Here is a 14,105-nt window from a genome sequence, read left to right as displayed (position 1 = left end):
TCCATCAACTTAGGTAATGTTTGTCCCCGGTAGGTTTTCGCTATTGTATTTAATGTAAGGCTCCTATACTTGTTCGAATATTTCAATATTATTTCTTAACCAATATGTTATTTTTTCTAATGGAATACATTTATTCATTTAAATTTGGTAGTTTCTTCCTTTTAATTTGGTTATGTATTCCATTAATATTTAAAGACATATAGTTCAGCGTAGCCCTTTTATATTTTGTTTATCTTCTCTTTCCGTTTTTCCATCATTACCTTTCCTCCTTTTCCATTTCTGTTTTCTTATTTTCAACTCTTTATAAGACAACATTCCTACAACATCTAACATTTTCCTTATTCTCCTATTTCTATCTTATTTATCCCCAATCTCCCCTTCACCTCCTGAGTTGTCCTTTATCCCTTGTCGGACAACCACATCTCCCCTCTCCATTTGGATTTGCGAATCCACTCGCAAGCGTCAACTGATTTTGCAGTGACCGCTATTTCCCCCCACCCCGCCTCCCCCAGAAAAGATTTCACTTTTCATATGTCACAAAGGTCCCTCTTTTAATTCCCTCCTTATTCTCTCTATTCCATTACCTTCCCTTATTAATTCTTGTCTATACTATCTATATTTTCCTCTTACAGATACATTCATGTATGCTCATTATCTCTATTCACTCTTATACCTCTTTACCTGCATACATATCAATCGTGATCATTTTTACTCTCATTACCCGTCTTCATCCCTCAGTCTATTTTTGTCTTTACCCACATACATATCAGTCGTGATCATTTTAACTCTCATTACCCGTCTTCCTCCCTCAGTCTATTTTTGTAATTGTTCTGCAAATTTTCGTGCTTCTTCTGGATCCGAGAATAGTCTGTTTTGTTCTCCTGGAATAAATATTTTCAATACCGCTGGATGCTTTAGTATAAATTTATACCCTTTCTTCCATAAAATCGCCTTTGCTGTATTGAACTCTTTTCTCTTCTTTAGGAGTTCAAAACTTATATCTGGATAAATGAAGATTTTTTGCCCTTTATACTCCAGTGGTTTGTTGCCCTCTCTTACTTTTTCCATTGTCTTCTCCAGTACCTTTTCTCTTGTAGTATATCTTAGGAATTTTACTACAATAGATCTTGGTTTTTGTTGTGGTTGTGGTTTAGAGGCCAATACTCTATGTGCCCTTTCTATTTCCATTTCATGCTGTAGTTCTGGACATCCTAGGGTCTTAGGGATCCACTCTTTTATAAACTCCCTCATATTCTTGCCTTCTTCATCTTCCTTAAGGCCCACTATCTTTATGTTATTTCTTCTGTTATGGTTTTCCATTGTATCTATTTTTTGAGCTAGTAGTTCTTGTGTCTCTTTAGTTTTTTTATTAGATTTCTCCAATTTCTTTTTTAAGTCTTCTACCTCCATTTCTGCTGCTACTGCCCGCTCTTCCATCTTGTCCATTTTTTTTCCCATTTCTGTTAAGGTCATCTCCATTTTAATTATTTTCTCTTCTGTGTTGTTTATTCTTTTTCTTAAATCCTTAAATTCCTGTGTTTGCCATTCTTTAAATGACTCCATGTATCCTTTAATAAGAGCAAGTATATCCTTTACCTTGCCTATCTTTTCTTCTTCTATTTCACCATACTCTTCCTCTTCTTCTTCCTCTGGGTTGACCATCTGTTGTTTCTTTGTTGCCCTTTCCTCCTCTTCTTTCTTGTTTCTATTGTCTTCTGTGGTCTCTTCTTGCTGCAGGTGTTCTGCAGCTGTCGTTGCCGGCTGTGGAGATCGACTCCCCAGCTGGTCCCCCCTCCCGTCGGTGTGTTTTTTTTCATTCGCATCGCGCATGCGCGAGGAGTCGCGCATGCGCGGTTGCGCACTTTTGCTCGGCTCTGCGAGCCATTTTTGTAGTCCATTATTTACCGACCTGAGGGAGCGGGTTTCTCTCTCCGCAGCGGGCCTCTTCGGACAGGTAAGGCCTTCACCTTTTTCCTCCTTTGTCTTCTCTTCCTCTCTTCTTACCGTTGCTTTCGACTTTTCTTTTTTTGTCGCCATCTTCTTTCCACCTTTATACTCACTTTTCTGTAACTTTTATTTCTGTGCCTTTGTGTTTTCTCTTGTTTTTCCCGACTTTTCTGGAGAGGGCTGGAGTTCACCGTCCGGCCACTACTCCATCACGTGACTCCTCTCCATGCCAGCTGCTTTCTTGAGGCAGCCCGCCACTTTGATGTCTTCAGTGGATGGGAGGTCAGAGCTTGTGCTGGACTTTGCCATGTTTGCTAACTTCTATAGCCTTCTGCATTCTTCGACATTTGAATGTCCAAACCAGTCAGTGAGGCAAACTTTCCAAGTGCACCACCTGTAGAAGTTCGATAGCATACTCAATGACAGACTAAATCTCTTCAGACACCTTAGAAAATAGTCATTGGTGTATCTTCTTCACAGTTGCCTTCATGTGAAGGCACCAGGAGACATCTTCTGAAATATGGACTATGGTCTACCAGGAACTTGAAGGTATAAACTCTTTCACCTCTATCCCATCATTATGGATGTGGGTGGTCAGTTAGCCTCAACTTCTTAAAATCAATAATAAGCTCCTTGTTCTTTGTGACCCTGAGAGAAAGATTACTGTTCTGGCACCACCCAACCATATTCTCAATCTCCATTCTGTATTGACTCGTCATTTCCAGTTATTTGGCTAATTATTAGTATTACCATTCACTAATGCTGCATTAGTGAATTCATGGATTGAGTTGGATCTGAATTTGGCTGCGCAGTCATGAGTGTACAGGGAGTAGAGTGGGGTGGTGTGGAGGGGGGGGGGTGGGTTTAAGCATACATCCTTTGTGTTGATGGCAACATGAAAGAGGTGATATTGCCAATTCACACTAATCCAGTTGCTGAAGAGTCAACTGAGTTCCAGATGCTTTAGTTTGGTCACATGATTTGCTGGTATGATGGTGTTGAACACAGAGTTACCATCAATAAACAACAGCCTGATGCAGGTGTTCCTGTGGTCCAGGTGATTTAATGCAGAGTGCAAGGCAAGCAAAGTGGTGTCTGCTGTTGACCTGTGCGAAGATAAATGAATTGAAATGGCTCCAAGTCTTTGCTGAGATAGGAGGTGATCTGCTCCACACCAACCTATCAAAAGACTTCATCACGGGCCAGCAGATGTTGAGACATGTTACCGTGATCTTTGTAGGTACCAGAATAATGGATGTCTTTTTAACGTGGCTGTTGTGATTCACCCAGTTGGTTCACACAGTTTTTAGGACATAGCCAGGTACACTGTCTGGGCCGATCGGCTTTCAAAAATTTACCCTCCTGAAGGTTCTGTTCAGAACACTGGGAGCACAGAGATGCCTGGATCTGTGGGGACTCATGTGGATTCTTGTTTTCCCTTTCAAAGTGAACATAGAAGGCATTGAGCTTATCCAGAAGAGATGTATTGCAGTTGATACTGCTTTATTTTGCCTTGGAGGATGTAATAGCATTCAGGCTTTGCCACAGCTATTGAGGGTTTGCGATTCCAACTTGGTCTGGAATTGTCTCTTTGCATTGGCTTTCTGAGCTAAATATAATCCTGACCTAAAAAGCACAGAACTGATCTTCAACAGTTCATAAATTGTTTCTGATCAGGATACACCCAGATAGGTTTAGAGGGAACACTTATCTACACATTTTCTGATTAAATCAATAACCATTAAGGCATATTCATTCAGATACGTCACCAGGTCCTTGAATGTTGCCCAGTCTGACTCTAAATACTCACGAATTTGCTCTTCAATATTTATGTCCTCTTCAAAATTTACTTTCCTACCCATTTTGTGTCAAACTTTGCAACTATAGGTTTGATCCCTTCATCCAAGTCATTTATGTAAAATGCTGATGCCCCAGCAATGATCCTTGAGGCATACCATTTATTACATTTTTTCCAACCAGAAAATACACAGTAATGTCTACTCTCTGTTTCCTATCAGCCAGCCAATCTTCCATTCTCCTCAATATGTTCTCTGCTGCACTGTGAGCTTTAAGACACTGAAACAACTTTTTGTTGAAAAGGAATGTGAAGTTTGGGTAAAAGATGAGCTATGCAACCAAATTTAGATCCTACCTGGAGCCATCTAATGGTAAGCCATCCTTGAATATGAGGAAATAGTGATGTTCTACTCTTAGTAACCAGTGCTCTAAAGAATAGTTTATGGTGAAACCTCATGGTGGCAGCTGGGAACATATCTCTGGAAGTGACCTGGAATCAAAGTTGGTAATACTAATAATATATATACCTTCCTCTAAATGAATGAGATGACTAAAAATCATTCTTCAAAAGCCAGGTGTTTGCAGTGTTATCCATTCTGCCAGCAAGGGTTGTACATGTGAACATTACATTACAGCAGAACAAGTCAATATATTTTGTAAGTAGCTAAAATCTTTGTATATGATATTCACTTCTAGCTATTGTGTACCAATGTGGAGGAATGAATGTTTAGTCTTGTGTTTGTGGTCCTAATGAACTCATCAGTAATATATTCCCTAATGATTAGTTGAGATTCCAAAAGGAAATAAAAAGACATTATATCAGACACAGTCCAAACAAGAAGAATGGGTGGCATGGTTAGCATAATGCTGTTACAGCACCATCAACTGGGGTTCGAATCTGGCTCTGTCTGTAAGGAATTTGTATGCTCTCCCTGTGATTGCGTGGGTTTCCTCCCACGGTTCAAATCGTATGAGGGTTGTAGGTTAATTGGGTGTAAATGGGCAGCATGGACTCATAGGCCAGAAGATCCTATTAACATGCTGTGTCTAAATATATAATAAAAGAACAGAATTCAAAAAATGCAAAAATATTTAAATTTTTCAAAGTAGAATTAAACTCAAATGAGGCATTAAAGATGCAAGTGAAACTGAAGACAATGGGAATTAAGTTTTGCAACCACCTACAAGGCGGATATTAGTATTATGATAGTGTACTCTATAATTGCATGGATTAAAGCAGCTTTGACTGGTACCAAATCCATCAGGCTAACTCTTTACTCCCTCAACCAAAGGTGAACAACAGCTCCAGTTTGTCATGGACAAAATATTGTTTTTGTATTTTTTTGTTTATTGCACTATGAAACATGTCAATAATAATATATATATAATGTTCTTCATTGAATATACACAGTGACATTTCATTTTTTTTGACAAAATACTTGTTAATGTTACTTCATCGATGTGATGCCTGTTGAAACTTTGGAGCTGCTACTTAACAGGTAATAACAGAGATACAACAACCAACAAATGTGCTTTTTTTTAAAGGTAGTTAGCTTTCAATTAATAGGAATGGCTAGTACAATAATTTATCAAAAGGCTATCCTCTTACAGTTTAATACATACGGTTGGCATGGTGGTTAGTGCAACATATTCACAGCACCAGTGATAGGGACCAGGGTTAAAACCCTGTGCTGTCTGTAAGGAGCTTGTACATTCTCCCCATGTCTGCATGGGTTTTCCCCAGGGGCTCCAGTTTTCTCCCACTGTTCAAAACATATGGGGGGGGGGGGTGGGTGTAGGTTAATTGGGTGTAAATCGGGCTGCACAGACTCGTGGGCCAAAATGGTCTTTTGGCATGTTGTATGTCTAAATTTAAATTAACTTACAAGCCCTAAGATCCAGAGCAATGTTGTGCTACTTCGGAAATTAGCAGTATTGCGTCACAGACCAGCAGCAATGGAAATTCACCATGGCAGTGTTATATATATTTTATTAAAAAAATACTATTTATTAATAACTACTAATAATATAATGCATTAGTCCAATCAAACCTAACTATGTGAGAATTTACGTGTGTGTGTGTGAGAGAGAGAGAGAGAGAGAGAGAGAGAGAGAGAGAGAGAGAGAGAGAGAGAGAGAGAGAGAGAGAGAGAGAGAGAGAGAGATACCCAAACCATTGCAGCTTAGGCACAATTCTGGAAAGTCTTTCCAAAGTCAGTCTTACAAATCCATTGTCGAAACACAGACTTTTAACTGATGCACAGAAGTAATCACGAAGGAGGTGGGAGACAATGAGTGATCGGACTGCCGAAAACTCACTAATCCTTATCAAGTTTCCACCAGAGAAATATCCTTTCATATGAACAGTTATCACAACTTCCTTTTTCCTTGCGTAGAGGAAACGAAACACAAGACTTCCATGATGCTTCCAAAATCCAGGTACGGGTCAATCAAAGTGAACCTTTAATTTGGTCACGGTGGGGTTCAATAATTTCCCCGACAGGGAAAATCAGCCAAATTGCCCATTCTCACACAGAGTCATTCCTGCTCCGTATTCGATGAGATGGCCGATATGCTGTTCCTTCAGTGTTCCACACACATGACTCTCTCACCACTTGTATACAATTGATCTTTCTCCTCTCCAAAGTAGTGAATTTGGGTACAGCTTATACTAGCTGTTACCACCTAGTCTCTCCACTGCTGTGAATGGTTTCAGCCTATACTTGGTCCTAAAGCAATATTCACTCTAAATGAAACAGGACCTCATAATGTCTCCCCCCAACAAAGAACATTTTGCTCTGTAAGAGCAAAATTTTAACTGCAACTTACAATGTTTGAAATAATACATTAACTATTGTTTCAGAGAAATACATTTTTCAGCCACATATACAAAAATAATAAGTTTCATTTTGCTGCGAAACACTGCAAACTTAACATCTTGAAAGGCAATCAGCAATTACATTATCCTTGCCTCTAATATTCATTATCATTAAAATCATATTCCTGCAGACTTAGACTCCAGTTTAAGAATCATCTATTTTTTTTTCATTTTTCTCACAAACACTAAAGGATTCTTTCTCTATTGTAGAATAACTCTTTTGATGTTCATTGAATTTCTTGGATAAGTAAATCATGGAATGTTCAATATCATCACAACCATTGTTTTGTAACAATGCTGTGCATGCAGCTTCATTACGAGCATCTACTGCTAAAGAAAATGGCTTCTCAAAGTCAATAATACCCTACCTTACAAAAAACCTCCGAACAGCTCTCTTACTTGTGAGAATGGGAAACTCAGAAATCGTCTGAACTTAACACCTTAACAGGCGGCAACTTGCCTTGACTAACAACATAACCAAGATAAATCACAGTAGCATGGCCAAATTCATTTTTAGCCAAATTAATAGTTAGGCTTGCTTTTGAAAGTTTGTCAAACAATTTATAAAATTCATAGATATGTAGTTCACAGGTTTCATTCTCCATAACCAAATCATCAATATAAGCTTTCATATGCTCTGAACCTTGAATCTCATAATTAATCATTCTTTCGAATGTCCTTGCAGCATTTTTCATTTCAAATGGTAAAACATTGTATTCATATAACCCTGATGAGGTCAAAAATGCAGAAATTTCCCTCCCTCTCTCCGTTAAGTGAACACAGCAGTAAGTCCATCTTTGTAAGAAACTTAGTCTTTCCAATCTTGTCCACACAATCATCCACCCCAGGGAAAGGATAAGCATCTGTCTTTGTTATTGCATTAATATTTCTAGAATCAGTGCAAAATCTAACCGTGCTATCTGGTTTAGGAACCAGGACACAAGGCGAACTCCAATTTGAGGTAGAATATTTAATAATATCATTCTTTCACAGATATTCAATCTCTTAATCTACCAGTCTTCACTTTTCAACATTCATTTGATATGGATTTTTTAAATAGGATTTTCACCTCCAACATCAACATCATAAAAAGTTATTGGGGTTCTCTTAGGCACGTCTGGAAACATGTTCCTAAATTTTCCTGGGGCAGAAGATGAGCTAACTTAGCATCCAAATTCTGCAAAACAAACAATTTAGATAAATAAATTGGGATAAAGTTTTGTTTGAATTGACCCTCACAAGAGTCAGCTTGTACTGCCTCATGGTCCGTAGACTCCTAAATTCTATCAACAAGTAATACCACTGATGAAAACTGTTCCTTGCTAAAAGTCAAGTCTCCAGTCAGGTTTTCTAACTACATAACTAACTTCATTCACCTTTGAATCTATCTCATATACGACTGAAAATATATCCGAGATTGGAATTTGTTGGGAAAAAGATTTGCACTATTCCTTGTGATAGTACCGATTCTATCACCAATGTGTATATGTACATATGTACAGATGGTAGTGTAGGATGACTGTGATTGGCTGAGAGTGTAGCCACACCTACTGGCAGGTCTTAAAGGATTGCTCCTAGCCAGACTAGGTCATTCTGGACTGGTCGACTTACTTGTGATTCTTTTTTCTTTCTTTGGCTTGGCTTCGCGGACTTTTAGTTAATAAAAGCCTTGGTTTGGATCAACAAGTCTTTGGTTCTTTCGACGTGCACTACAATTTTATTAACTAAAAGAGATGGAGCGAATGCTACGGTTGAAACGTCTTGACGTCGACCCTCGAATGACTTTAAGCACTGGGGTGAGATGCTTCGAAACATACTTACAGCTCTCTAATCCTGCCGTGATAGAGGACAACCATCGACTACTAATATTGATGACTATGGTGTCCCCAAGTGTCTACCAGAGCGTCCAGGACGCGACTACTTATGCTGCAGCCATGAAGGTGCTGAAAGGGCTCTACGAGTGACCGGTGAATATGGTCTATGCTCGGTACAAACTTGTTACAAGGAGACAACACCCTGGTGAGTCCTGTAAAGCTTATATTCAGACACTAAGGGCAATGGGCAGGGACTGTGCCTGCACAGACAGAACTGCTGCGGAGACCACAGACGATCTCGTTCGGGATGCCTATGTGGCCGGGGTTCGATCGAATGAGGTGAGGCAGCGCCTGCTAGAGCATGGGGGAGAAAACCTAGAGGACGTGATCTGGATCACAGAGACGATGGAGACGGCAGTCTTAAGTATGGACATGTACTCTCGGGGCTGGACCCCACACTTTGATATGAGTAGGATGCCCTCCCTCTACCCTACTATTGCCGCTACACTGCCTGATGCAACCCCAAAGTGTTATTTCTGTGGGAGGAACAAGCACAGGAGGTCACAGTGCCCGGCGAGAAAAGCCAGGTGCCAGAAGTGCCTTAAAAACGGCCACTTTGCTGTAGTCTCTCACTCCAAAATGGCCACCGTCAAACACAGTGCCTCGTGTGAAGCCAAATCGCCACTCTCCATTTCAAACACTTCTTCCTCAGAGCTCTCGTCTAATGAGAATGAGGACTCCACCGCATGGCAGCGCCTGACATCACGGGGCAGACACCGAGCGCGGACGGTACAATCCACCCTCGCTGCAATGACGTCTGCGGCCATGACACGGAGGATCATGATGCCAACCATGAGAAATTTTTACCTACAATTTCGACAAGTGTGTTTTCCGGACCACTTGGCTCGCAATTCTGGGTTGTGTGGTGGAGAACGGGGAGGTCATGCCGGACCCTGACCATATGCATCCCCTCATGGACTTTCCCCCACCCCCCCCCACACCCAGAAGGCACTCAGACACTGCCTGGGTTTTTTCTCTTACTATTCCCAATGGGTTCCACACTATGCCGACAAGGCACGGCCACTCATCAAGACCACCTCCTTCCCCCTATTAACTGAAGCCAGAGTGGCCTTCGACCGCATCAAATCGGACATCACTGCTGCAACACTGCACACCATCGATGAGTCCATTCCGTTCCAAGTCGAAAGCATTCCAAGACATCTGACTTTGCACTAGCAACCACTTTGAACCAGGCCGGCCAGCCGGTAGCCTTCTTCTCCAGAACCCTCCAGTGTCCTGAGAGCCGACACTCGTCTGTCAAGAAGGAGGCCCAGGCCATAGTTGAAGCAGTACGTTGTTGGAGACACTACCTCACTGGCAATGCGCCAATGCGCGGTCTCCTTCATGTTTAGCAATGCCCAGCGAGGTAAGATCAAGAATGACAAAATCGCCAGGTGGAGAATCGAGCTCTCCAGCTTTAATTATGACATACTGTATCAGCCAGGTAAACTCAACGACCCGTCAGATATGCTCTCCAGGGGGACGTACCAACATACAACTGGACAGGCTGCAGAAACTCCACGAGGAGCTCTGTCATCCAGGGGTTACTAGGTTCACGCACTTTGTCAAAGTTCGCAACCTGCCCTACATGGTTGAGGAGATTCACTCCATGACCCGAGCCTGCCCAGTGTGCGCTGAGTGCAAGCCCCAATTCCCTCCGGAGAACACCCACATCATCAAAGCCACCTGCCCCTTTGAGCGCTTCAGCGTAGACTTTAAGGGGCCCCTGCTGTCGACCAACCGTAACACCTACATCCTTACGGCCATTGACGAGTACTCCCGCTTCCTGTTCGCTGTGCCCTGCTTGGACAAGACTGCCTCCTCAGTTATAGAGGCCCTGCACAGCATCTTCGCCATCTTCAGGTACCCCAGTTACATCCACAGTGACAGGGTGTCTTGAGTAAACTTGTACCTCTCATTTTGTTCGTTTTAGATTGGTCATAGTGTTTGAGTTACCGAAAGAAAATAGACACACAGACCGAGAGCAGTTCAGTTCATACCAATGTTTATTACAAATTCAAAAGCTGATTTCAAACTACAATATGCTAGCCCTTCCCAACTATACTTATCAATGCCTGGACTGGTCCCAACTGCCGAAGCGAGGCAACGACTGCACACTTGTAGTAGGTTGTCAGGGCGCCAGTAGCAGCTTCTCCACCTCCCCCGACCAGGACATTGGCTGGACCCTAAAAGTTCTTCTTCTTGCTGAGAGATGTTGCCACCTCTCGGAGAGTCTCCAACTTCAGCAGTGGGACCATGGCTTATATTACCCAAAAACTGCTTACCCAAGCACCTATTCCCAGCACAGCAAGAAAGATAAGTGAGCAAGCTAGCATGCTAGGCTTTTATCGAATAACATAATTTTCAGCTTATCACTTTGAATACAATGGTTTATTTTGCATCAAGGCTAGGCCTCTGACAGTCTGTGACCAAAACAAGCAGGAAGATTAAATGTTCTTGGTACACAGATGTCCTTACGTCAGATAACTGCATCTCTGGCCCCTTGGTGGAATTTACCTTATGTCTGCTGATTCTAAAAAACAAGCAGGTTCTCAGCCTTGCAGAAGCAAAGGCTGCAAAAGTAAAAAACACGGTTTAAATCTTCCATTACACAGGACGTCCTCATTTATGAGCGCAAAGCTGTGGCAGTACCTTCTGGAGCGTGGTATTGCCTCAAGTACCTCCACCAGCTATAACCCACGTGGTAATGGCAAGTCAAAAGAGAGAATGCCACTGTCTGGAAAGCGGTTACGCTTGCCCTCTGGTCCACCTCTCGCTGGCAGAATGTGCTCATTAGTGCCCTACACTCCATCCACTCCCTCCTATGCACCGCGACCAATGCCACCCCCCATGAAAGGATGTTCTCTTTCCTGAAGAAATCCAAGACAGGTACAACCATACCGGCATGGCTCACGGTTCCCGGTCCAGTCCTTTTACGACGCCACATCCGGTACTCTAAGAATGACCCCTTAGTTGACCGAGTGACTCTGTTCCATGCGAACCCACATTATGCCTACATTGAGTACACAGACAGACGGGAGGACACAGTCTCGGTAAGGGTCCTACCCCAAGCCGGATCAGGCATAGCAGTGCCTTTAACCCAACCTCCCCCTATTCCTTCTCCCCCAGGTCATGTGCTTGAACAGAGGGACCAGGACCACCCCACCAGCTCAGGCCAGACTGTCGACAACGCCACTGGGGAATTGAGTGAAGCAATGGTCGCACCCTATGGGCCTGCTGGTGACATGACTCCGGCGACCCCAATCCCGGCGCCACGGCGGTCACGCTGGGTGGTCAGGCCCCCTGACTGGTACAGCCCCTAACCTCCATCCACCCTGGGGTCAGTTCTCAAAGAAGGGGTGAATACAGATTCTATCACCAATGTACATATGTACAGATGGTAGTGTAGGATGACTGTGATTGGCTGAAAGTGTAGCCACACCTACTGGCAGGTCTTAAAGGATTGCTCCTAGCCAGACCAGGTCATTCTGGACTGATTGACCTACTTGTGATATGCTCCAGTCTTTTAGTTAATAAAAGCCTTGGTTTGGATCAACGTCTTTGGTTCTTTTGACGCGCACTACACCCCTGATTTAAAAGTTCTCACCCTAGCCTTTTTATCATACCAGACCTTCATTTTGCCTTAAGCAGTTTTCAAATTCTCTTGAGCTAATTTACAGACTTTCTGCAAATGATCTTTAAACTTTGAAACACAATCTAAAAAATTCAACTTCTTCATAAACCCATTGTTCCTTCAACAACATAAAAGGTCCTCTAACTTGGTGTCCAAACATCAGCGTAAAAGGCCTAAAGCCTAATAATTCTTGTATAGAATCTCTCACTGCAAACAAAAGCAAATGGATACCCTCATCCCAGTCCTTCTCATTCTCAAAACAATAGGTCCTCATCATGTTTTTGAAGGTCAAATGGAACATCTCCAAGGCCTCTGGAGAATCTGGATGTTATGCAGATGACGTGATTTGGTTAGCTCCCAATTTATAAACTATTTTCTGAAAAGACCTGACATGAAATTACTTCCCCGGTCTGATTGAATCTCTTTAGGCAAACCAACACAGCTTTAGCTTTAATATTTCTAAGTGGTATTGCTTCTGGAAATCTGGAGGCTGTTCACATGATATTAACAAATATTGATTCCCAGCTTTTGTCTTTGGCAATGGGCCAATACAATCCACAATAACTTTAGCAAAGGGTTCGTTAAACACAGGAATGGGTTGCAACGGAACCACTGGGAGAACCTGATTAGGTTTACCTACAAACTGACAAATGTGACATGTTCGGAAAAATGTTGCAACATTTTTTTCTTAAACTAGGCCAATAAAATTTTTCATAATCTTATACGTAGATTATGAGGGTGTGCTATGGGCAAGGGTTAAACTTTCATCCCTATAGACTTTAGGATCTACAACCTGGTGGTCAACTGCCCATTCTTCACTGGCAGGGATATCAGGTGGTCTCAAGATTCGAGGGGGCATGGCCATGCAAAGGACTTAGACGTGTTTTGATCAAGCTCTCCATGAAGAGTATCAAAAAGACAGTTAAAATCTTAAAATTAAGAATTTTTCATTAAAAAAATGGAAAAATAAGAACTAAGAAACCAAAGCAGCCAAGATGTTTCTACTCAGCCAGGAACATTGAGCAAAAGCCTGAAATGCAGCAGTGCAAGACTGGCCTCGGGACCGGCGGACCCCGGCAGAGCTAGGGACCTGGGACAAGAACTAAATATTATCCTGGAGAAAATGGAAAACTTGAGCAACCGATTTGTTGGTGTTGAAAATGTAATGAGAGACATGATTGAAAGGATCACTGAAATTAAAGAAATCATTGAAGACTTGATGAAAAGAATGACCCAAACAGAAGTAGACTTGGTAAAAACACAAGATAAGCTAAAATCTTTGGAGAAAGATGTGAAGAAATGGGAGTCAGACAGACAAACTCTGATGGCCAAGATCGACCACATGGAGAATTTTAGAAGACAAAATAATGTCCGAATTATTGGATTGAAAGAAGGAATCGAGGGAAGTGATCAGGAGACCTTTTTGAAACATGAATCCTGCAAATTCTGGGAGAAGACAAATTCAGAAAAACTGCATATTGAAAGGCCTCACCGGACTCTTGGATCCAAGTGACCCAGTGATCAGTGACCACGACTGGTTCTGCTCAGACTTTTGAGTTACTACTAACAGGAGACCATTCTGGAAGTAGCGTATGAATACTCTAAGTAAAATAATGGCACACCCAAGACTGACCATGAAAAAGTGCTATTTTTACACGATTTTAGTCCGACTTTGATTAAGGAAGGGAAGGAGTTTTGTGATGTTAAAAGACAATTGCATTCCAAAAACTTGAAATATTCCATGATATACCCTATGACTCTGTGGGTCGACGTAGAAGAAGGTAACTGCCGATTTTCAAGACTAAGAAGGAGGTGGAACTCACTATTCAATTTATATAAAATTTGTTCCGGGATAGATTCTCCAATGTTATTCATTTCCACCCCTTTTATAACAGAAGAACAAGAATCTCAATTGAGCTGCTTTAAAATAATTTGGTAATCTTAGTCCACCCTGATCAAATTTCCATGTTAATTT

At 41.9% G+C, this 14,105-nt stretch overlaps 1 long non-coding RNA gene across 2 annotated transcripts in view; it reads right to left on the bottom strand.

Moving 5' to 3' along the window:
* The window catches only part of LOC138736973 (uncharacterized), an 87,192-nt gene that overhangs the window by 35,507 nt on the left and 37,580 nt on the right, over positions 1-14,105 (bottom strand). The gene's annotated exons all lie outside the window — the stretch shown is intronic.

The sequence above is a fragment of the Narcine bancroftii genome, chromosome 6, assembly GCF_036971445.1.
Source record: "Narcine bancroftii isolate sNarBan1 chromosome 6, sNarBan1.hap1, whole genome shotgun sequence".
NCBI classification, from domain to species: Eukaryota; Metazoa; Chordata; class Chondrichthyes; order Torpediniformes; family Narcinidae; genus Narcine; species Narcine bancroftii.
Note: the sequence above shows the minus strand (reverse complement) of the source record. Positions and strands in the feature narration are given on the sequence as shown.